We start from the raw sequence: 22,122 nt of genomic DNA, 5'->3' as shown, positions 1-22,122 counted from the left end.
AGTGGAGAAGGGCAGTATCAGCATCGCCTGAGAACTTTTGATTAATAAGAATGCCGGGGTCTCAGCCCAGATGTACTGAATCAGAAACAGCAAACTGAAGTTTGAGAACCACTGGTATAGGTCTAAAGAAAACACCACCACCACCAATAGTGTGGCACGGTTTGGGCTTTTGGTATTATTTTCGAGAAATCTAAAAGGAAACCATTCCCAATGGAACATTTCATTGGAAAAGTGGCAGGGCCTGGACAGTTCAAATACTGCTAATCTTAGAGTTTGCCATATGACGATGCAGGTTAACTATGCAAAATTATTTCAAGCCGGGAAATATTCTGAAGAGAAGAAAGCCTTCATTAGCACAGTAAGTTTTTGCAACCTTCACATAATATCTTCGATTAGAGTCCCCAGAGTATTTTAAGATTAAACTCCCTTAATGGTTTCTTTGTCCCTCTTTGTCCATTTATTTTGCTGGCCTGCTTTTCTTTTTATCTTCTTTCAACTACTTGCCTTTCACTCTCTCTTCTGGTCGATTCCTTCCACTTCAGTTTACAGTTGAAAACATGTCCCCCTTTTTCTTTTTAAATATCCTCTTTTTTGCTCAACATTTTTTCCCCGTAGAACGTTGGAGCTAAAAGGACTGTGGACATCAGTCTCCCTTTACTGTCTGCAACAGCATGACAAAAGAGGCAAAAAATAAAGGCAGTGAACAAAAGGGAAAGGGGGTGCCAAGTTTCTTCATTCCCCTTGACAAACCAAATAAAAATGTAAACGTTATCACTAAAGACTTGGGCACGTAGGTAGGATTGGTTTTGCTATTTTAAAGCAAATATAGCACTTCTGCTAGCATTTGCCTCATAAATTGAGACTTATTAATGCTGTCTTTTAGCAATTTTGAGCCAGTGAGTGGTGGAGGCAGCTTCTGTTATGGTCTGAGGGGGGCACACTAGGATTCCCTTTGGGTGAGGCTGTCCCTTGGTCGAACTGCAGATTCTAGGTCTGTCCTTATCTTGGTGGGGGGAGAAGGATTCATATGCTGTGATGAGGACTTCCTCGTGTGGCCTTTGCTATTAATCAGTGACTAATCTCTGTGTCAATGTGGCAAATCACTTAAATACTGTTTATGTTTATTTCAATGAAAAGACACAAACCTCACAGCATGGGCATTTGTACACATCAGAAATCAATCAGTTAAAGGTTTGCAACACCTGTGCTTTGTCATGCTTCTCCTTTCTTGTTATTTGTTTGTTTGTTTTACACTTTGAAATTACCCACTGAAGATTCGGGCGTGCTCATACGTTTCTCTAAAATATAAATGCTCAAGTCTTTTTTTCTCACTGTTCACCGGGGAAACTACTAGGAACAATTCGTTGGACAACAAAAAAGAATGGAAAATAAGAAATCACTATTCAGATTTTTTTTCCTTAAATCTGACAGATGGCAATCCTCAAAAATACATCTTTAAGTTCTTTTTTAGACTGGAGTTATAGGCACTTGAAGACTTGTTCCCAACTCTTGATGTTATTTTAGAAATTAAATACTCCAAGTATTATTAAGAAATGACATGGGCATCACAGTAACTGTTTTATTGTCAGTTTCAGTTAGATGATGGATTTTGCTTCTTAGGAAAAGGCATTAAGAAAAGAAGGTAATTTGCAAATCTTCATTTCATATATAAATTCTATAATGATGCTATGTATGAAAATACATTGTTTATAGTAGCTGTCATTACTGTTTTGGCTTGAATCAGAGACATGAAAGGAACATGGGGGCTCTGCCACCAGAAAAGACAAGTTGCAATTCTGACTCCAGAATTTACCATGAGCTATACTCGTGCCGACACCATAGTGAGAATGTGACGGTGCAAGGACTGGACCAGGGAGTTTTGCTCCAAGGCCTAGGCCACTCTACTTCGCTGCCATGGGGGGGTTGCGGGATGTGGCCTCTTTTATTGTGGGGGAAGATCTGTATTTTTTTCTTTTGTGCTCATAAGCAATCTCACCGCTGTCTGACAGCAGACAAGGGTAGGTTTGCTACAAATAGGGTTAAGGAAGGAATGAGACGGGGTAAAGGCTAGGAAGGTGACCCAGTAAATTCTTCCTTCCATACCCAAAACGCCAGTCTTTGAACCACTTAAATGTCGCACGGACTTAGAAAAATGTAGACCTCTCTGACTTAAGGGCCTGTGCTGGATATCCCCTCAGTCTTCCCTCCAGCTCTCTTCTCTGCCCTTCTCCACTCTGCTCTGGGCCCCAGGAGGTTGGGCCTCTGGGGATGTCATCAGTCAGGGTCTCTGGCGCCCTTTGGCTTCCTTTTGCTTTCAGCCAACGGGAGGCCATGAGGAAAAGCCTACCGCGGGACATAAAGGGCAGGAGGAGAGAGACGTTTGCGTGCTTATTCCCCAAGCTCCCTCCTGTTGGCCTTGGACCTGGCAGTGGCTACGTTCCTTTACCCATGGCCACAAGCTGGGCGGTCATTTCTACAGCAACAGCATGTTCCAGGTTCTCGCTTTGCTCTTGTTCTTCTCCCCAACGCTGCTCAGGTTTTGTAAATAGCCTTTTTCTTACATTCTTTTCAAGCACCACTTTTGAATGTACCATCTATTTCTCCCAGGATCCTGACCAAACAGGGACCCATCCAGTCAAAGCCACCCTCTGGGTCACTAAATTGGATGCTGAGTGGGGACTCCCGATGGAGGAATAAGTTAACTCCACCTGTTGGAGCTGAAAAGAAAGCTGGGTTCAGTCATTGAACGGCTCTTTCTAGAAGCCTCCTCTGTAGGTGCAAAAGGAGTCTCTGGTCCGTTGGGGGTAAAGGCAAATCAACAATTATGAATGGTGGTAACGGCAGGTGTGAAGGTAAAGAGGCCACAAACAGTTTTTTCTTTTCAAGAACTTCAGTGGTCTATTTGATCTTTGGGAGAGAATGTCAAGAGAGAGATCCAGTGGGTGGGCAAATTGAGAAGGACCTAGCGTGATGATCCAGAGTTTGACCTGTGTCCTGAAAGTTCAGAATGTAAGCACGAGTGTGGTTCTGTCATATTTGCCTTTTAGAAAAAGCACTCGGGACATGGAATGGGGGCTGGGTCAGAAGAGTCTGGAATTAGGAGACCAGATACAAGCGGACTACAGGATGACGAGGATCTGAACACTGGTAGTGGCACCGAGTGGAGAAATAATAAGGCTAAACACTACAGGAGTCATGAGTGATCAGATGCACGAATGGAAGAGAGGGAAGACCTGGGAGCCTGCGCCTCACGCTTGGCCACCACTGCATCTCACCACCCTGCCGTTCTGATCTAATTGGCCTTGGGCACTGGGATTTTTAAGGGGATTCTCCTATGCAGCCAAGGTTGAGTCACTCTGCTCTCGGGTGAATCCCAAGCCTGGATGAGTAATATTCGCCAAGCCAGGAATGTCAGGAGAAGGGGGCAGGTCCAGGCAGAAGAGGGTCAGGGAGAGAGGATCAATTCAGTCTTAACCATGATGAGTTCGAGGTGGCAGTGTGATGTAAAAGGCAGCTGGACACCTGAGTCCGGAGCTCAGAGGTAAGATGTCTGGATTGGAGCCATTGATTTGAAATGTCAGTGCTGGAGGGTCACGGGTGTGGATAAGCCCACCCCGTGGAGGGTGTGAAAGGCCTAGGGCAGAGGGCCAAGCTGCTCTGATGTTCCACAAACACATCCTTTTCCTTTTAGGCTGCTTGAGGTTCAGTGTTAGCCAGATTTTACCATTACAAAACGAGGAGCAGAAAGGAAAAGGAGGGTGGGAGGATGGGTTAGCCTGGTGATGGGTATTGAGGAGGGCACGTTCTGCATGGAGCACTGGGTGTTATGCACAAACAATGAATCATGGAACACTATATCTAAAACTAATGATGTAATGTATGGGGATTAACATAACAATAAAAAAAATAAAAAAAAATAAAGTTACCTTATAGAGCCAAAAAAAAAAAAAAAAAAGGAAAAGGAAAAAGACGGGATGGTTTGCGCTGGGCACTTGCCTGGGGGTGGCCCTGAGGGACTTCACCACCCCCGAGGGTCCAGCTTCCTCTAGCTCCAAGAGTCTCCACCTGAACTGCTTTGTGTTCCCTAGCCCATCTTAAGTATAAGCTGCATAGTTTTATAAAAATCATTTAGAATGTAGGTACTACTTCAATTAAGCATAATAGGAATTTTACAGTAAAATTTCAGCATTTGCATATTTAGCAAACGCATAAGGATTCCATGTTTCTCTGTGCAAAGTACAAGTATGAGCCATGAACACCAAATCGGACATCCAATAAATGCTTACAATGGTGGTGAGTCACTGCTAGTTAGGGCAAATACCATGGTGTACTAATTAAAACATGTGTAACAATCTCTTTAGATCCATCTGAAACCATCATCTTCTGGATATGAGAATCTCCAGTCAGTTCACATTAACTAGTAAATGAAGAGGCCTCTACATTCAGACACAGAGTACTTCACACCCACACAAAAGCCTATTTTTCCAGGCCCTTCCCCTGCAGGGAGACAGAGTAAGCCAGGCTGAGGAAAGTTCTTTGAGCCAGCTGCCATCCAAACCAGAGATTTCACCAAATAGGTTCCAGATCAAGTCCAACAAGGTTTCCTTCTCATGTGATTTGCTTTTAATAAGATTTTTCAAAGCTTCCCAGAGCTACCAATATCACAGTGAACATCTGAAAAGATGTGAAGTTTAGCATCTTCACTAAAATAAAGACACACTTCATTAACCTCACGGGCCAGCAGTTACTTCCCAGGAAAGAATTCAGGTACCTATTCGCCTGCCAGCCAAAGCGCGGCCCGCTGGAAAGCAAACACACTGCCACCTGCTAAAAATGGGTACCTGGTTAAGGTGGTTCCAGCAGACCGACGACAGCATTCCCGGTCTACCTTAACAACGGCTCAAAGCCCTAACTATCTGTCGGCCTTTCCCAAACGATTGTGCCAAATAACAGGAATTTCAAAACTAGGCAGAAATTCTGACACTCTGCATAATCTCCCTTCCTCTTCAGCTACAAATAAGGCTTTGTATTCGATTAGACTCACAGCAGGTGAAAACCCCAATTAGTGAATTCATTCTGGGGCCTCTTTCTACCTTCCTCCCACACACCAGTAAAAAAAAAAAAAAAAATTTTTTTTAAATAAATAATAAGGCAGTCTCAGTCTTTTCCCAGATCACAAGTAAATTAACCCTTGGATCTACCTAATCAAGCCCTTTAAGACATAAAGAATTTTCACAGGAAAATGGGGGGATGTTGAAAGATCTCTCCTTCTTGACTTCCTAATGGGGCTTACAGAAAATTCTCTTTTGCTAGATGTTACTGTTTTCTTCAGATCCATAAATATTCAGATTTTCTGATCTAGAAATCACAGTTTTTCTTTCTACCTGAAAACTCACAAAGCCAATATTATCTAAAGAATGATTAATGGACAGTCTGCTGCAAGAGAGAATGATTTTTAAGTTATGTTCTTATTTTGGTGTATTTGAGGTGAGAGAAAATATTAAATTTTAGTTTTCACAGTATGCTTTGGCCTTAGGAAGTGCACAAAGTCTGTATTTCATTCTTTGTAAATATTTATTTGTCAAAGGAAATTCATAATTGGACAAGGATACAGGTTTGGTTTGAACATTCAAAAAAAAAGAAGCAAGACAGCTTTAGTTCTTAGAGTGATTTACTTACACTTTGTCAATTGCTTCTCTGGAAATAATTCACAACCCAGTTTTATTTATGAGCATATGATTAAAAAAGAGCAGCTTTGTCTTTTTTAATTGTTTTAGTCCTGTCACTTTTCTTGAAACAAGTTGTAGGACTTATTATCCACAAGAAAACACCAAACATATATCAAATAGCAACGCAGCTTTTAGAAGTAGTCATTTGTTACTGTCAGAGGTTCATTTCATTTTGAGGCTTTTTAATTAAAATGCAAAATTCTACATACATGCCTGCCTAAATTACCCGTTCTGAAACACTCGAATTTCATTAAAAAAAAAAAGTTAAATGCTAATGTAACCGTTTTTAATACTTACGACTTGGCTCTTAAGATTGGGGAAAAAAGTAAACAAAGGAATTACCAGTCAATTAAGCGAACAAAGAAGTCATCCTAAGTTGAAACAGGTAAGGAAAATTTAATATTCAAATGCTACCGAATGAAGGCACCAGGGTTTTTTTTTTTTCCCCTCCCTTTGAGATGAATATCTACCAGAATCAAAAGCAGCTTCTTAATCTTCAGCAAACGTAGCTGTATATTCTGGCGGAGGCACAAAGGAGAGCAAGGCAGAGCTCCGGACCAATTCTGCCCCTTAGAGGCCAGTCACTTAACCCCTCTGGAGCTCTGTTGACTCATCTGTAAAATTCAGATACTACTGCATAGGGCCATCGTGTGGGTCAAATGACACAATGACTAGGAAAGCGATCTGAAGGCTGGGGGATGCTATGTTCATGCAAAGTAGCCTGTTGTGCAGTTACAGTTCCTTAAAAGAAAACCCAGTATGTCCAGGAATACTGTTGGGAACACAGTACAAAATAAATTCAGCCTAGACACTTTCACTTGCCATTTTTAGATTGCTGTATGAGGGGAAATGAGCGGGCTCAGAGTTTGTCTTGCCTTTTTAGCAATTTGCAAAAGGAACCTTTCCTTCTTCTGTTTTATACATCTAAGAAGGAAGCAAGTGGGTAAATTAAAGTAAGATTTTTTTTGCAAGATAAATCATGAACCACAAGCCTGAGATAGGAGTAAAATTGACACCCTTTCGCTATCGTTCTTGGGGGCCCGAGATGAAAATATCCATACTATTCACACATGTTAAAAGGTGTATTCACGTTCATATTGTCAGAGAGCAGCGCCCTGGAGTAGTGAGAGAACCAGTGAATATTGGTTTTTGCCGGGGACAGTGGGAGAGAAAGATCCCCTCCACCCTGAGGGAGAAGTCCTCTTGGTGGCAGGCCTTCAACAGCCAGGATGTGATCGGAACTCCCCACGGATGGACGGATGGACGTGGACGCACAGGGAATCCGTAAAGGGGGAAATGGAGGTTAAAACCAATTTAACCACTTAATGATTTACCAAGGGCTGAAGCTTGTACTCCAGCTCTGGTTTATTTTTGTCAAGAATTTTTTTGGGGGCGGGAGGGATAAAAGGAAAATATGAATGCAAGGAATTTTATTCACGTATCTCCGATAATTTTTTTCATGTGCTGTACCTAGAATAAGTTTCTTGTGCGTATTCCCCTATATTCATTTCTTTAGATGACGTGATCATGATGTATTTATTGGGCACTTACATGTGTCTTTGCCTATCAGTTAAACTCTTTTCACTGTTCTTTACTATTTGTAAAGCCTAGAAAATGTTTGGAGGGTGGACCTGGAAATAGTTTAAAATTTCAGCATTGTAACCAGATTCCACTACTAGGGCAACTCAAATATGGCGTAGACTTTAGGGAGCTTAGAATCTAGTGAAGGGGTGGGGGCAGGAGATAGACTCAGACATGAGGAAACACAGTATCGGATAGATTTTAAGTACAGAAACAGAGACCAAAAAAAGGAAGCAAAAGCGAAGAGTGGTTTGACCTACTGGGTTTAAGGAACACACATGCCAATGAAGAGTTAAATAGGCTTAAATCACCAGGTTTCATGCATGTTTTTGTTAGTATATGAAGAGCAGAAGCAAGTTTCTTAAGTTGACTCTGAGAGCTAATCTCTCATATTAATAATTTACTGAAGCACAGATTTTTAAATGTTAACATACTGCTGTGTTATAAAATCAGATTATCCTCTTTTTGGAATTCAAAAAAGAATTGGGCCAATATTGGCTTTTGTATCTCAGGAAGGTTAATATTCAGAAAATACTACTGTCCCAGGACACCTGGGTGGCTCAGCTGGTTAAGCGTCTGACTTCTGCTCAGGTCATGATCTCGGGGTCCTGGGATCAAGCCCCGCCTCGGGCTCCCTGCTCAGCAAGGAGTCTGAGGTTCTCTCTCTTCCTCTCGCTCTGCCCCTCCCCTGGCTAGTGCTCATGCACACACTAATAAACCTTAAAAAAAAAAAAAAGGAAATACTACTCTCCCCACTAGAACATCAAACCACATTCTTGAGTTACTATCAAGACTCTAGTGTGGGAATCTACATCCTCACAGGCTGAATTACTCTCATCCCTTAGAAGTCTTTCCTCCTATGATGGAAAGACAAGAGAAAAATTGGCATTACCTGTACTTCTGAAGATTTTTCTTTTTAAACAGAACTGGATTTGGAGTGGGAAGAAACAAGCATGAAGAAGAAGGTTTGGAGCAGAATGGAAATGTGTGTCAAATAGACCATTACAATAGTCCAGTTACGAGAGGATGAGCAAAATGGCTGAAGGGGAGGGGGAGATACAGGCTTCCAGTTATAGAATCAATAAGTCACAGGAAAAAAAAAAAAGTTCAGCAGAGGGGATAGAGTCCATGGTATTCTAATAGCATTCTCTGGTGACAGATGGGAACTACACTTGTGAGCACAGCCTAACGTATAGACTTGTCCAATTGGTATGTTGAACACCTGAAACCCATGTAATTTTGTGTGCCAACTATACTTCAATATAAAAAAAGCAGATCCTTTGGGCTGTAAGTATCTTTGAAAAAAAAAAAAGCCAGAGAGAGAGGATGAAAGCCTGAATTAAGAAAGCAGCACAGGGAATTGGTGGTGAGGTTGAATTCAAGACAGGTTATAGGATACAATCAATTCTACTTTTCAACCAACTGGATGTAAGGGCTGGAGGAAAGGGAAGACTCTAGGATTTTTGATAATGGTGCCACTAGTTGAGGATTCATATCTGTGTATATACTACGTATGTATTTATACCTCGTATTGTTCCATAAAGGCTATAATAGGGCAACTTAGAAAAATGAATCAATTTCAAAAATGAATAGATAAAACCTAGGATGAAGAAAATATAAATAGAATAAAGCATTAAGAAGGGAGGTAAGGTCAGAACACAGATCTTAAGATCATTGGGCTTGATATAGTTAGTAAAATGTAGCTATGCACACCTACCAGGATGAGAAAGACAGACAACACAAGGCTTGGGGAGGATGTGGAGCAGCTGAAACTCTCTTGCTTTGCTGATGGGAATGTACACTGGTCCAACCACCCTGGAAAACTGGCCAAATGTATACAAGCTCAACACATGCATACCGAATGCCACTCCTTGATGGATTTCCAAAAGGGTAGATTCACCAAATGACACAGTTTAGAATGTTTCTAACATCATTCTTTGTAACAAGTGTCAATCAATCAGCAATAGAATATATAAATCATAGCCTATTCACACAATGGAATATGATATAGCAATGAGAATGAACAAGTTCATACAACACTACGGATGAATGTGAGTTTTAAAAAGTGAGACACAAGAGAGTGCATGCTGTAGGATTCCATTTGCATGAAGTACCAGAACAGGCCAGATTGATTTATGGTGTTCACATTCAAGAGACTAGTTACCCTTGGAGGGTGGGTAATGATTGGAAAGGGGGACTCCAGGGGACTGGGAATGTTCTGTTTCTTGATCTGGATGCTGGTTACGGAGGTGTGTTCAGGCTGTGAAAATTCATTGTACTGTCTACTTCAGATTAAACCTTTTTCTATGTGTATTTTCAATCTAAAGTTTTTGAAAAGGGGCTCTATTTTGGCTGCAGGCTTTCTGGATGCCCAAGCAAAAGAAAAAGGGTAAGAGGAAATAGCGAGTTTATTATTTGGAATATTGATAAGGGGAAAAGAACATAATTCTTTAAGTGAAGCAAACCACAATCTCAATTTCGCTCTTAGATCTAAATAAAATTCCTGCATGGTTTGTTAGCTGCAGCAAAATCCCTTCACTAGGTGTCTTTACGGTGCCCTCCACATAAGCCAAGGGTCTGATGCCCCTGAGCCAAAGCCATCTTATGGGAATCAAAGCAAAGTGAGCCAAGAATGCCGCTTTCTCAGGGCCGGGCCTGAGTTAGAGATAAAGCACGGTATGGTATTTTTCCAAACTGTAGGTCATGAACCATTCATAGGTCGTGAAATCTATGTAATGCATCATCACAAATATTGTTTTTAATGACAAAGAATAGAAAATACGAGAATGGATTATACAGTAAGGATAAGTAATGCTTTGTGAAACTTCTTTCCACATACAAACACAGAAAAATAAAGATAGAGATAACGTGTGTGCACGCGCGTGTGTGTTTGCACTGGGATGATATATAAAATGTAATTTCTACTGTGGAGTGGTCAAAAAACAAGAAAGCTAAAGACCTCCAGTGCATGGAGAAAAAGACAGAATGTGGACCTACCGGACAGGTATGCATAAATATAGTTTCTCTAGACGAAGATTCGGAAGTAAGCTGGGGGCAGTCCGCTTGCAGTTTTATTCTCTGGTAAGGGCTGGAGCCTTACAAGAGACTGGAGGGGCATTACAAGCTTCAGGAGGGGGACCAAGTTAGGGAGGCGTTCATCAGCTCTGAAGTTCTAGCCACCTGAGGTGCTGCTAGGGGCTGAGGATATGTTTGGAGCTGTAGGGAGTGTCTTCTCTGCTAGCTGTTCGTTGAGGGGACCGTGTGAGCGTACGCTAGGCATCACTCAGCCTTTTCGTTTTCTTCCAAACGACATGGTGATATTGTCACATCGCAGGGGGAGAAACATTGCTGTGAAAAGTATTGTCAAGGGGAGTAACTGGTAGCTCACACGACTGCACACAACTGCGTGCTGCTTGCCTGAGCAACACACTGCAAAACATAAACTGAGAAATCATCCTTCTGCTCTCAGCCTGCAGTGGGACTGCCTCTGAAGCCCTTGCGAGAGCGCTCATGTCTAGGCCCACAAACCAGCGAGCGTGTGCCTGAGAGAATGGTGACATTTGAGGGCTGAAAGATGCCCATTCTACTTAATACCTATAAATTCATCCTATTACGTGCTTGGGGAAATTTGATCTGAGTGTTTATAAAGACTGGTAATGACTATACTAAAACAAAAAAGATTCTTAGGCGATTCTAGGAACACTTTAGACAGTCTCTAGCTATGGGTATATGAAGCATATGAAGAGTCAAAGTAACAACATCTTTGAGAATAAAATTCTCTTCGAAAGAAGGACCAGCCAGGAGAATAACCAGAAAAGAAGTCATAATCCTTCTTCCTTCAGTATTTAATCATAGCAGCATTCACTGAATATGCTGCAGTAATAAGGGATTCATTAAGTATATTTCCCATCAGTATTTTTCATCTTTGAAGATCACCAGATAATAGATACTTTATTTCTACCCTTGCCTGTGAAGCTACACACCAACTGCCTAGCCCAACATGATTACTCACAAAATAAGAGTTATCAGAGCACATCTCATTTTACCTACACCTAAATTCAGCCTGCAAAAGAACTTGCTGGTAACTTTTCTCCAACACCCTGCAACATACTGCAATATGGCCCCAAATTCTGGCCCCTCCCTGGTAACTAGCTCCTGCAATGTGCCTTTGTATCTCCTCCCATCAGAAGCTGGGGTCTTTCCCCGCCCCATTCTCTGTGATGACCCTATGACAGGACTTGGTTTGGCCAATAGATAATATCAAATGCGACACAAGCAGAAACCGGACAAGGGTCTTTGTGAAGAAGCCTGGGTTACCCTGTTGGATCATGAGACACACAGACCTAGCTGAATCTGTTCCTAAACGACAGCCTTTCAACCATCACACGAGCAAGACAGGCCACGGTAGCCCATCCAGCCACGAGCTGACCACAGATGCATGGGCAGGCCCAGCAAAGAAGAGTAGCTGGTCCAGACCACCAGAATGGCCAAGGCCATCTTCAAATAGTGAGCTAAATAAGCTGTGGTTGTGTTAAGGGATCTACAGACCGTGGCTCATAGTTCAAGTCTGGCCTGTGGCCTGTTTTCACATAGCCTCCCACCTAAGTAAGATATTTACAGTTTTAAAGAGTTGAACAAAAGAAGAATACGCAACAGAGACCCTATATGTCCCGCAAAGCCTAAAATACTTAGTGTTCGGTCCTTTATAGAAGTGTTTGCTGCCCCCTGTGTTAAGCCATTAATTTGGGGGGTGGTTGGTTATACAGCAAAATAGAGCAGATACACAACTACTCCCAAGAAACAATGTGAGAAACTAAGACTTTCTCCCAGAACTCAGTTGACATCTGTTCAATTTATCCTTGGTACTTGTCATCTAGTTGCTTGTTAACTAAGATAACACTTGATATGAATACAATCAACAGACACATAACCCATGAGGTTATTTTTGTAGTGTGCTTCTCAAAATTACGATTTCTAAGGTGAGATAGAAGAACAAGTATACAATTTTTACCGGCTTTACTCATAACATCCCCACTCTAGAAAACCACCCAAATGTCCAACAGTGGGTAAATGGGAAAACAAAATACGGTATTATCCACACAACAGAAAGTACTCTGCCATTAAAAAGGAATGAACTTATACTATATGCTGGCTAAATGATAATAATAAAAAAATGATACTTTGTAAAAACAAAACAAAAAAAGGAATAAACTACTGATTTTCAATGACTGTTATTCAAAATCATTATGCTAAGAGTAAGAAACACAAAAATACCGTACCATTCCATTTATGTAAAATTCTAGAAAATGCAAACTACTCCGTAGTGACAGACAGCTGATTGGCTGTTGCCAGGGGTAAAGGGAAGAATGGTCTGCAAAGGGGCACAAGGTTGTTTTGGGGGGATTTGTAGCAGTGGTTTTATGGGTACACATATATCAAAAATCAGTGTACATCAGTACTGTACACTTTAAACGGATGCAGTTTATTGTGTGTAAATGATCTTTAATAAAGTTGATTTTTAAAGTTTTTTTTAAAAGCATTTGCCCAAAAATCAAATTTAATGTTCAAAAATGTATACAAGTGGACAGAAAATGAGGTGCATTACACAGAATGTTTATATAAATATAGGACAGATTCAGGTCATGCTGTCAGTCCCTTCTGATTAATTCTGAAAACATCAAAACATTAGATTCAGAAGCGACCTTACAGGTTAATGAATTACATCCTCTCATCCAATACGGAAATTGCCTTTAGGGGTGAAGCAGTCATTTCAGCCTTGAGTAAGGGGAGTTTGCTGCTTTTTAAGGTGGTAGGTTCTGTTTTTTGGTAGCTCAATTACAAAATTTTCTTTAAAAAAAAAACCCCACAAAATTTTCTGTAATATTTACTTAAAATTGGCCTTCTTATAACTCCCACATATGTAGCTGAATCTGTTCTCAGGGCAAACCAGGGAAAAACAAAACAAGGAAAAATAAACAAAAAACACAACACCACAACCAAAATGCAATAAAACACACTGCTTATTGCCTTCTAAATATTTGAGGCCCTCTATTACATTCTCCTTAATACTACTTCTCTCTAAGCCAAATCTAAATACCTACATTTACTTATATATTTTTTTCTTATATAATATGGCCTATAGGCCCTTGGCTATCCTGAGTCTATTTTGAGCAAAAAGATCCATTTAAAATGTGATATTCAAAATGGAGTAAGTGGGATTGGGATGCTTAGAGCCCCCTTTTTTTGCCCATATTAATGCCATCTATAACTGCTATAGCATTTTAGTTTTGTAAATGCCATACCACACTTTTTGTTCATACTGAACTCATAGGTTGCTGAAAGACTCAAGGGTTTTTAAACATAATCTGGTATTAATTAAGGTCTCTTTCCTCCCGTGTTTTTAAACTACTTGAGTCTAAATGTGAGATTTATGTCCTATTTAAATATGCCTTCATATTTCATCTAATAAGAACTGATCTTTCTGATTTAAATCTATTAATATTTTGATGTATTTATGATATAAAGTATTTACAAGTTCCATCAATTTCAAATTTATTAGTAAGTATAGTGACTATCTACAATCATTCTCTCAACAAGTGAGTCCCTATTGTGGACTCAGTTCTATTCGGTAGTAAAGAGACCAAAATGGATCAAAATGGTTCCTATCTTCTTGGCATTCATAGACTACAGTGGGGGACATATGTATAAACAATCACAACTCAGATAAACGCTGGTGGAAAGCTGTGCTTGCTGCTGAATAGAGCAAAGAAGGGTTCACAGAGGTAGTGATACCTGGGCAAAATTGGCCAACTGAGGTCTTCAGACAGAGGGCCAGGGTGACGAAAGACGAGTTGATGGAAAAAGCAGCAGCCGTGGGCAAAGGCCTGCATATCTCAAATACAGGGCAAGTACAGTAGGAGACTCTACTGCATGGTAATCCTCATCTATCAGTTGACATCCCTTGGATGTTTTTGTTTATCAGCTGCAAATTCACTCTATTACCTAGCCCACACTTCTTTCTCTTGTTCCCAAGACTGTCAAAAGAAAAATTGAAAAATATGGTGTAAAATCCTAGGATATATCGTCTATAACAGTCTTCTCATCTAACCATCCGGTAGCCATAACAGAAATGGAACTGAGGTGAATTTGGCATGACAAGTTTTGAGGACATCACGCTAACTACCAAGGAGTAGGTTTTTGTCAGTACTCCTCATTCATCTCTTCAGTGTCGTTTTTGAGGACTGTAGTGCTCATCAACAGCAAGCTGAATGGATTGTAATTTTTTCCCCAAAGATTTTATTTACTTATTTGAGAGAAAGACAGAGAGAGCATGAGCAGGGTGGGGAGGGTGCAGCAGAAGGAGGAGGAGAAGCAGGCCTCCCACTGAGCAGGGAGCCCGATGGGATGGATGTGGGACTCGATCCCAGGACTCTGGGATCATGACCTGAGCAGAAGGCAGACGCTTAACCCACTGAGCCACCCAGGCATCCCCGGTTTGTAATTTTTAAAATTTATCTTATTTTTTAAAGGTCAAAATAATGTTTTCTTTTTTCCTTGTATGACATCACCAATCCCCTCACCATGTTTTCTCCAAGCCTACCACCAGTAGCTCTTTCCATGGCAGCAGAAGTAAAGTTTTAATTGCTATTAGGTGAACAGAACACACTCCGGTCAAGTGGAAAGGGGCTCTGTACCCAAACAGAGGTTGGGCACTAAAATCACATGACAGCACTTCTAACAAATTAGAACTGGTCTTGGAATCGATTTATTTTTTTTTAAGATTTTATTTTTAAGTAACGTCTACATTCAACATGGGGCTCAAACCTACAACCCCAAGATCAAGAGTCACGTGCTCTACTGACTGAGCCAGCCAGGCGCCCCTCAATTTTATTTATTTATTTATTTATTTATTTATTTTTACAACAAAAGCGTTATGAGTTGAGATTGTCTCTAGGATAGTCTAGAAAAGAATCCTGTTCCCAGTAAACCTGAATGAAAGTTTGGTTGGATTTATGTCATCTTAAAAACCAGGATACTCGGGGCACCTGGGTGGCTCAGTCGGTTGGGCGTCTGCCGTCAGCTCAGGTCGTGATCCCAGGGTCCTGGCATCGAGTCCCACATCAGGCTCCTTGCTCAGTGAGGAGCCTGCTTCTCCTTCTCCTCCTTGCCTGTGCTCTCTGTTGCTGTCTCTCTCTTTCAAATAAATAAATAAAATCTTAAAAAAAAAAAAAAAGCCAGGGTACTCTCCTAAAAAGCAAGGGATCTGAAGGTTTCAGACTGTATTAAATTGTTCTTTACTTATCTGTGGCCCTAATGAATTTATAACCTTCAGTAAAGAAGTGGTTCTCTATTTCTGACTTGTAAGTCACAGTAGTTGCAGGGAAGGGGTTAAGAAGGTTAGAAGAGGGAACCCTTCTGTGGCTGTATTCAGTGTGTTCAACTTCCCACAGCACATCTCTGACTGAGTTAGGATTGTTTGCACCTGTGTCTCCTGCTGTAGTCTATAAATGCGAGGAAGATAGGGACCATTTGCATCCACTTTGGTCTCTTTACTATGTAATATAACTGAATCCATTGTTTCATTGCTTTTTGGTGGCCGTTTTTCCATTTGGTAAGTAAACAAGGTAACATACCTAGCTGTTTTAGTCATACAGCAAAAGTAATGTTTATTTACTTTCCTAAAATTGCACTCTAATCTCCAGTTTGCATCACCCAGGAGCTTCATATACTTTGGCAGATTTTAACTATAGCTACATAATTGGCATACATTTATATTTAATTTAAATCAAATGTAAAGACGTATGCAAAACAAAGACTTTGCTCAAAGCTCCCTTTATAGATGCAATATGATTATTGAACTTAACAGTAGACCATTCACTGGGGGGAAAGTGCTTGATGTACTTCTTCCCTCTACTTTTCTACCCTTTGGTGACATTGGTTGTATTTCAAGATTCTGAATGCTGTAAACGAACAGTTTACTGGAGCAGCATCGTTACCCACAGCAAAAAGAAATGTGCTACCTAGGACTAATAAAGTCGTTTATGAGTTTCAATGAAGAGCAAATGCAAATGGTAAAAAAAAAATTCCATTATTTATTAGCAGTAAACCCAGTATTTTTTTTAAAGCAGTTTTCACAGAAGCTCTACTTATGTTAGCTTTTCCTAAACCTTTCTGCAAAGTGTCAGTTCTTTCTAATATATAATCAAGGGAATTTTGTGTGGGGAAGAAAACTTCTTATCTTTGTAAAGGACAGTTAGAGGAGAGCTGGGAAAAACAAGAAAGCCTGTGCATGAGGATTAAGTGTGAACATAGGAATTGAATGCATTCCAACTATTATTTTAAAAACATCCAGAAAAAGGGGCTTTTTTGAGTCAAGCAGAGTCTTATTTCCAACTTTAGACTATTTCCAAATTTAATAATATGCATTATTCTGAAAACGAAGGCAGATACACATATTATCCCCAAATAATTCTGAATTAAATTCACCCACTGGTTTTTTAAATTAAATTTCCTAACCTTTTGTATCAATCCATTGATGTATGTTTTTTGACTTTTCTAACCCGAGGAAATTTTAGTAACTTTTAATAATAATGAATTCAGTCAAATTTTAGGTGAAATTTTTAGTGAAAGAGCCAAGAGAGTCTGATTAGGTTGCACCTAAAATTTAACTTTTTACATAAAAATTAACAAAAGCACAACAATTGAAATTTGGCACAAAAAATACCCTTTGGAGAGATGAAAATGGTTATGTTTTCACAGAAGAAGTTTGTATTTATAGGTATCTTTTCAACCTGGCAAATTTAAATCCAGGACATGAATTCAGACAGTATAGTGTCTGAAGAGTGAGGAAAGGCAAAAATATGTCCAACCCTACTTATCCCACTGAATTACGCTTTTTTAAAAAGATTTATTTATTTGAGAGAGAGAGAGAGAGAGCACAAGCAGGGGAAGGGGCAGAGAGAGGGAGAGGGGAAGCAAACTCTGCTGCACTCAGTGCCCGAGGTGGGGCTCAAAACCAGGATCCTGAGATCAGGACCTGAGCGGAAACCAAGAGTCTGATGCTCAATGGACGGAGCCACCCAGGTGCCCCTGAATTATGTTTTTTAAAAAATATATATTTTAAAAGCCAGGTGATTTCTTTCTTTTCTGAGGTTAGCTCTCTGAAGCAGAAGCTACCAACTTGATAACATAGTTATTACTGTAAAAAGTTTATATTCACAAAAACTCACACTTAATTTGGTCCTGATAACTGCTCTGACTTGGTCTACTTTTCACCTTAGCCCCCATTTATTCTCTGATGTAAGAGTCATATTAAGAACCATGAACATTATGCAGAGAATGATCAAACATGTGGGCTAATTTTCGCAAAGAACTTACCTGGAGAGGGAAAAAGAAAATGAAATATGAAGCAAGAACAAGAAAATATTATTTTTGACCTCATCGAGGGAATGGGAATATTGTCAACAGATTCGTAACACCTTCCTCCCCAACAGGATGGCTCGCCGTGCGATGAACGTGCTCACAACAGGTGTGGTGGCAGGCCAATCGGGGAAAGACATATCCCGCGGACGCGTTCCTAGCAATACCTCTGCTTCATCCCAGATACTCTATTGACAGTTTCTATCAAGGGCCTGCCTCTGAGGGAAAAATAGAGAGGAGAAAGAAAGTTCATGAAGACAAAGACTCCTTGGTGATAGGTTCTTGAGAAAGAAGAAAGCAACGAAAGAGGCTCTGGAGCTCCAACATCTGGAATTTCAGCCTAGAAACTGAGTACCTGGTGAGCCGTAGAAAGAACTCCATTGTCAGTGTGATCATCATTCCTTTTCTATCACTGCCGTGGTGAATTGTCAGAAAGGAAATGTAAACTCCTTGTTCAGGAACTGCAATAGTGAAGTGTTTCTGATGATTAAGTTCTGTTCTTCCCACTCCAACTCCCCTTAAAGATCATATGAACACCTATATACATACATGTATATATATATGTATTCTTTTTTTTCTATCACTCTCCTTCTGTCCCTCTGACACCTCACTTTGGAATGGACTGGTGCTTTGCATCTCCAGTCATTTATCACACATTGTAGAGACCTGAAGTTTTAGATATGAAACCATTTGGTCTGTCAATCTACCTAGCAAGCATCCTCAGTGTCTTTAAAATGCTATTCTGAAGGACCATCTGCAATAAGAATGATCATTAGATGACGATAAACAGTACTGGGTCACAGATGGAGAAAGTAATAGTATTTGAGAGCCATTTTCATGTTAATATTACAGATTACATATGAAAGACATGTGCCAGTAATGAAGCAGAAAACAAAGAGGGTGTCGGAGAAGAGATGTCATACTATGGAAAGCAACGATATAATAAGGAGAATGGCCCCAAGCCATCTGCTTTTATTTATTTATTTTTAAAGATTTTTATTTATTTATTTGAGAGGGAGAGCGCATGCGCATGAGCGTGAGGGGAGGAGCAGAGGGGGAGGGAGAGAATCTCAAGCCGACTCCAAGCTGAGCAGAGTGGAGCACAGAGCCCAATGGGGTTGGGGGCGGGGTTCGATCCCATGACCCTGACATTATGACCTGAGCCTAAACCAAAAACTGGATGCCCAACCAATGGAGCCACCCAGGCACTCCCCAAGCCATCTGCTTTTAAAGCTTACCATATTTAGGCTGTCAGGACCACTGCATTGTCCCTAGAGGTGTTATTCTGAGACAACAAGGAAGTAGGCAAAGCTAATAGGAGTTAAACTATTGTTAGTAATTTTTAAAACCTTATTATAAATTGGTTTTTTCCCCCACAAACTCCCAGAGGGATAATATAAACTCTTCCTCTACTTGGTGCTTTTACCTTGGTCTATTTAGGGTGCTTGGTCTTTTATTTATGCCCAACCCCCCAATCCCTCCCATTTTGAAGCTCTTTTCTAGGGCATTAAAGACAGTTCTGCCAAGTTGAGATATTTACTCTTTGTGTAAAAAGAAGCAAATTCTTAAACACACAGATGCTGTGTTGTGAATAAAAAGATAAACATTTCAGCCGGTTCTTTCAACCTTCGAAGTCTAGCTCCGTGAGGGAAATAGATAATCCCATATATCCCTATGTATATAAAAACAACATAGTTATATTAACACAAAGTAATTTAACAAATGGAGAAACTACTGGAAAATACCTCAGTTGCTACCTTTCTAATTAAGGATCACCATATGCACTACAGAATATAGGATACGTGACTAGTTGAAGGGGGTTAACTTTTCACATTTGGGACTTTTAAAATGTTTTTTAGTGTTCACCTATGCACATCACAAGTCTGAAGAGACGAGAAAAGAAGCATAAACAGTGGGGCTCAGGATCCTAAAATGAGGTTCTCAGGTATTGATTTTCACTAATGCGCTCCTCTGAAATGGTTTCTGTCTTTTGTGCTTCCAAAATTAAAACTTTATCCTTAGGTTTTGCAATTTGGATCTTGTAAGGAGAGAAAGAGGGAAGAAAAAAAAGTTTAGGATTCAGGGGCGTAATAAACTCCAGCTAGCATATCATGGGCCTAGTTATGTCAAAATAAATAAATGATCAAAAATAATCTTATTAAAAAACAAAATCATATTGGGACTTTGGAAAATAAATACAGGTAAAACAAGTGAAATGAAAATAGGAAGGATATTAAAATTCAGAGCCTGATTGATTATGTATTCGCCAGATCAAAGCCTCTGGGTGATAATGAGCCACTGAACAGGGATTAGCACCTGTCCCGTTCAGCTAGCAGCTGAACCTACCAAGGACAGCTGGACAAGAACACTTAGCTAAAATTAGCCTTTAGAAGTATGAGCTACGTTTTTTCACCTGTTTCTCAGCTCTGCATCTTTATCACTCATGCCAGAAGTAAAAAGCTTTTTATACGTTGATGCTGTTTTTGCCCTGGGGAAAACACAGCTTTGAACACCAATATTCCCAGTAGCTTGCTACCAAGTAACAGAAGCTTGCCTCCTAGACCTGATAAGCTAAGATGTCAGATGCACTTGGGTTTTCCTGCCACTGGCTCATCATGTGCTCAATCTGAGCCACTGCCAATTCTTTCAAAAGCAAGTAGAAGCATAAATCCTCAACAGTACCCAAATTATTAGAAGTCACTTATCCCTACACTCTTTACTCAGAGATCATCATTTCATTGGAACCTACTCAAAACAGCAAGGGATATGCACACCGGGAAAGTTGATCAAATAATTTCTTAAAAATATTTTATTTATTTATTTTTTTGACAGAGAGAGAGAGAGCACAGATAGGCAGAGCTGCAGGCAGAGGCAGAGGGAGAAGCAGGCTGCCCCCTGAGCAGGGAGCCTGACATGGGGCTCGATGCCAGGACCCTGGGATCATGACCTGAGCCAAAGGCAGACGCTTAACCGACTGAGCCACCCAGGCGCCCCTGATCAAATAATTTTGATTCAAGATGGTAGATTAAAAAATGAGGCACAGGGGCGCCTGGGTGGCTCAGTCATTAAGCCTCTGCCTTCGGCTCAGGTCATGATCCCAGGGTCCTGGGATCGAGCCCTGCATCGGGCTCCTTGCTCCGTGGGAAGCCTGCTTCTCCCTCTCCCACTCCCCCTGCTTGTGTTCCCTCTCTTGTTGTGTCTCTCTCTGTCAAATAAATAAATAAAATCTTAAAAAAAAATGAGGCACAGGGTGATCTTTATTTGGTGCTCTAAGTTGTTTTAAAGTCAGCAATTTGTTTTGAGAGTTATTATAAAATAAGCGAATGGGCAAATCAAAAATAATCTACTGCCTTGCTGCTCAAAGTCTGGTCCACACACCAGCCGCAGCATCACCTGAGAGACTGTTAGAAATGCAGAGTCTCAGGTCTCCAGATGGACTGAGTCAGAATCTGAATTTTAACAAGATTCTCAGGTGTTTCATATGCACATTAAAATTCCAGAAGCAATGTTTCTCTGTGTTTAACTGGAACTTCTTTTTCTTTGTTCTGTTTGTATTGGAATGCTTTTATTGGGATATGACATTTTAGCACAAACCAGAGCCGAGGAAACAGGGGTGTCGAAAGAACAAATACTTATGGTATGCCTACTTTTCCAAGTGTAGCCCACACAGACTGCAAGAAAGAGGAGCTTCAGCGTTGGGGTACTGGAGGAGGCCTCGTGATGTGAGGATGTCTGTACCTCTCTATAATGGAATAGCTTTATTTTTTTCATTAGCCTCTAATCTGAAAGTTTCTCTATCTACGAAAAGGAACTGAGAATGGAATCCTTCTACTGCCCAATGTAAGGTAGAACCCAGAAGAGGAAGAGGGGGAGGGGAAGAGGGGGGAGGAGAGAGAGAGAGGAGAGAAACACAGAAGAGAGAGAAAACATTCTAGATGGCAAATAACCGGCAGCAGACACTTTGTATAACATATTGGAAGTAGCGTGCCTTAGCAGGTTGATGAGGAATCCCCATTTCAAAACGTGCACTTGGAGCACGTGTAGACAGAGACCAAGAAGTCTTGTCAATGAGTACTGAAAAGTCTGAGAAAAGAAAACACTGTATGTGGCTCAAGACTGGACTAAAGCACAATGAAGAGAATCAACAAGAAGGGGATGTTGGGGGGAAAGTATAATCTATAGCAGGACTGGGATAAAGTATCTTTTTCTGATTTGTCTAGTTCCTACTAAAGAGGAACTGAAAGCTAATATCAGAATGCCCTGGTATGAGTTTAGGTATATAGGCATTTTTTTATTTGATTTTTTATTTGATTTTTTTAGTTATGTGCTTTTGTATCTAGTCAGGCTTCAGTTACGTGTACAGCAAATGGAAAATCATTCTCATTTATATTGC

The 22,122-nt window shown here is 40.5% G+C and overlaps 1 protein-coding gene across 9 annotated transcripts in view; it reads right to left on the bottom strand.

The window, feature by feature from the left end:
* DMD (dystrophin) overlaps positions 1-22,122 on the bottom strand; it is a 2,185,421-nt gene that overhangs the window by 144,913 nt on the left and 2,018,386 nt on the right. The gene's annotated exons all lie outside the window — the stretch shown is intronic.

Source organism: Halichoerus grypus, chromosome X (assembly GCF_964656455.1).
Source record: "Halichoerus grypus chromosome X, mHalGry1.hap1.1, whole genome shotgun sequence".
Lineage (NCBI taxonomy): Eukaryota > Metazoa > Chordata > Mammalia > Carnivora > Phocidae > Halichoerus > Halichoerus grypus.
The sequence above is the reverse complement of the archived record's forward strand: the minus strand, read 5'-3'. Positions and strand labels throughout refer to the sequence as shown.